This window comes from Poecilia latipinna, unplaced genomic scaffold (assembly GCF_001443285.1).
Source record: "Poecilia latipinna isolate Pla-1442-1.1 unplaced genomic scaffold, P_latipinna-1.0 Scaffold199, whole genome shotgun sequence".
Classification (NCBI taxonomy): Eukaryota; Metazoa; Chordata; class Actinopteri; order Cyprinodontiformes; family Poeciliidae; genus Poecilia; species Poecilia latipinna.
The window spans coordinates 78,294-81,776 of NW_015112815.1; the positions used below are offsets into that span (position 1 = coordinate 78,294).

The 3,483-nt window shown below is 36.2% G+C and overlaps 1 protein-coding gene across 3 annotated transcripts in view; it reads right to left on the minus strand.

Moving 5' to 3' along the window:
* Positions 1-1,426: 1,426 nt before the first annotated feature.
* The window catches only part of mybpha (myosin binding protein Ha), a 21,619-nt gene continuing 19,562 nt past the window's right edge, over positions 1,427-3,483 (minus strand). For 2 of the 3 annotated variants that reach the window (XM_015031115.1, XM_015031113.1), the window contains 2 exons: positions 1,939-1,973; positions 1,427-1,756 (listed from right to left, as the gene is read on the minus strand). The gene's annotated coding sequence lies outside the window, so the exon portion shown is untranslated. The remainder of the gene's footprint in view (positions 1,757-1,938; positions 1,974-3,483) is intronic. The other variant, XM_015031114.1, reaches the window with a different exon arrangement.

The window sequence follows — 3,483 nt, forward strand, 5'->3', positions numbered from 1 at the left end:
TTAGCGGAAAGAAGAACCAATAAGTGCGATTAAGAGAAAAACCCTCAACACATTTGCTTATTTCTTATTGTAACACGTATATTACTTTTAATGTACACATGCAGTACGATGAACAGTAACCCTGCTGTGTTGCGTTTGATGTGATTGCTGCTGAAGTTGCTCAGAAACAACTTCCTGTCTGTCAGAGATGTTTCCGAATGTAGCAGGTTTCTGTTCCCCTGTCAATTTACGCAAATTTTCAAATGAACCACAAGGTGTCAGTGTCGCACAGAAAAGCACATGTCACTTCCTAATTGGAGGTTTTCGTCTGAAACAGTTGGTGATGTGGAAGTTTATTAATTCACAATCATACTTTACAGTTTAAACGTTGTGAGTTACACTCCCCAAATGATCGGGTTTTATTGTATGAAATGTCACTATCTATAAATGCACTAAATGCATCCTCAAGCAGTATTAACAGCATGACTTCTGCTTGTTTTTTTAAGGTTAAAGTTATAATTTAAGTTCTACATTTTTAAATTTGATACTGACAAAACCACAACTTCTGTTTAATCGAGTACGCGAAGAACGCTGTTGTGTCAGTAATATTTAGAGGTGCAATGCTTGGAGAGAAAAAATATTTAAACATAGAAGAACATGTTTATATATTTATGTAAATGATTCCAGTAAGTAAAGCCTACATTCACTCGTCACATTTGTACAGTAACTTTGCCGTTGGTCTTTTCTGAAGCCACCATGGCTGCTGTGTGCAACTTCACTTTATCACAATCACAAAAATTATTTTGAAAGGATAGAATTACATAGGAAAAAATAAATAAACATGCTAGTTGAAACCTTAATCTCACAGTTCATATTTGTTGAAGTCAGGTTTCTTCTTACTCCCTTTAATTTACATAGCATTGCTTTTGTAAATGAATGAAATATGCAATGTACTGAAAAATACATTTATATGGCACACACTTACGGAAGAAAACATTTTATTATTTCTTATGTGCTTGGTCTGTGTAGTACAAAGAACAGCAGCACTTACTTCCATTTAAACCTCAAGACATGTCCAAATCAATCTGTTTGAGAACAAACCATCCTTCATCCTTCATGTATAGGATCTATGCTACCTATCCATACTACCAAACTTCACAAAACAATAATTGAGAGAGATTGGGAGCTTCTGGCTATTAGTTCTTGGTAATCAGGTAATTCTGATCAAAATTACATACTTTTTAAATTGCTGTTCAATAGCCAAACCTCTCTTTGCACAACAATTCTTTATGGGATGTTTGCTGGCCATTCAAGCACAGAAATTCCATCTTCATTAAACCAGGTGTTAGTAGATGATGACTGTGTGCACAGGTGCCCAAACTGCCAAAATTGATACATTCAGCACATTTATTTTGAAGCAAATAAAGAATCCCACACGAGCTTGTAATAAAATACGCTTTTTTTTTAATTAACATGAGTTATTGCATCTGATGAACTGGTTTTGTTTTATTGCTTGTTAAAAATCTACACACAAGCTGGGAAAAAAAAAAAGCTTTACATTCAGTTTTGCATACATCTCTGTCAAAAACAGGTTCGTCCAAATGAGATGGAAAGAGTTGGTGTAATGTATGTTTGTCTTGCACTTTATAAGCAGAGGGACAGTCCGGATGTTTAGTGTTCAAATAAATATACGGATGTTGGCATGTCGTTCTGTCTCCGTCTTCGTCGTCTACGTGCTTCTGCACAGCCATCTGCAGTATCTTCACTCACTTACACTCTGGAAGAAATGTTAGATAAGACATAGTGAGGAAGTAGTAAAATGATTCAAAGTTCTCAAGCTCTGTGATTTTGGAGGATTCAACATTAAACCATTCATTGGCTTTCTTTCTCCATCAGGAGAGAGAGATGGTCCATGATGTGATTGTTAACATACAAAATAGATGCATGGCCCGAACTCACCTTAAGACCCAGGCATCTGCTGCTCATTTAAATTACTGATGGAAAAGACAATAAAGACATGAGTTAAACGGGTTCACGAGATGTTAAGAATCACTTCAGCTGAGAATGTTCTGCTAAACATGAAAGTGAATTTCTAGGCCAGGTCCAGCGTGCGCTTTCCACCAAGGATTATCTGGTTCTGTTTCTGCCCTCTTAGCCTCTTCCCTCTTCTCGCTTGCGCTCCACTTAGCCTGTCAACTCATGGTAATGTGATGAGTTGGGCTGTGTGCCAGATCATCTGGAGTCATTTTTAGAAGCCGTGGATCGCTGTTCTGACATCACTGATGCCTTCCCACTCGAAGGCGCTCCCCGTCTAACCCTTTGTCCCTCTAAGGCTGCCTCCCATGTACGGCTACTCCGAATGGACACACATCCTGGTGACACTTTCTAACGTGGCTGCAGTATTTCGGGGACAGATTACGTTTTGGAATCACGTTTTCACAAGAAGAAAGCCGTGAACTTCTAGACTCAACCTAATATGCGGTGTGGTGTGAACACTCCCAGCCTCATTCAGTCGGCCCCCTTTTGTTGTTCTCCAATCATGGCGTATCGCTCTTACGAACATGAGTTTCTAGTTTAAAGGCTATTTTTATTCCAACTTGATTTTTTTGCTTTTGAATTTGCAGCATGTTAAAAGTAGAGTGCGTTATAAAACTTATCACTGCTTTGGATTCATTAGAAATTTACTGAGTTTCATAAATAAAAATAGGAAGTGGACCATAATGAAGCTGACATTTCATCATGCCTTTTATGTGTTCAATACATTTAGCTGCAAATCTGTTTTGAACTGATTTAGCTCTTATTAAAAACATTGCAGTTTTTTTTTTCTTTTAATGTTAGTGACTGCTGCTCTGTAATTTTGTAGGTTATCATCCTATAGAGTTTGCTGGTTTTGTATCTTGTTGAGTTGCCTTAACAGTCCTGCCTCAAGCTACTTATAAGTTTGTATTTCAGTGATTCTTGAGAATAAGGACGAAATGCATTTTAATTTTCCCATAATTTTTTTTTTTTGTTATTTCTAAACCTTATGTATGCAAATATGACAAATAATGTTGAGGAAATGTAAAGATGCTAAGGTACAGGCTCCCAGTTGCAACATATTTTTTTAAATTACATTTTCAATCGACCTGACCTAGAACGTTGTCATTACAATCTGACAAAATAAATAAAAAATAATTTTTAATGACCCTATTAGTGATATTTTTACTCATTTTACAGACAATGCTTCTCAAGAAACAAAATAAATATTATTTAAAACCAAAAACAACCAAAAGGCCATCTGACGGAGTTGACAGTGCATGACGGAGTTGACACAGAACTGACAAACTAGTGAATAAAATGAAAAACTTGGTACATATGAAGTAATGCAATTCATGTAAAATACATTAAAATGAATTAATTGCACATTTAAGTGAGATTTGACAACAATTTCACTGAAAGAGTTAGAAAAACTCTGATGGAGTTGACATCTGACGGAATTGAAAAAAAGCCAAACTACCTCAATTT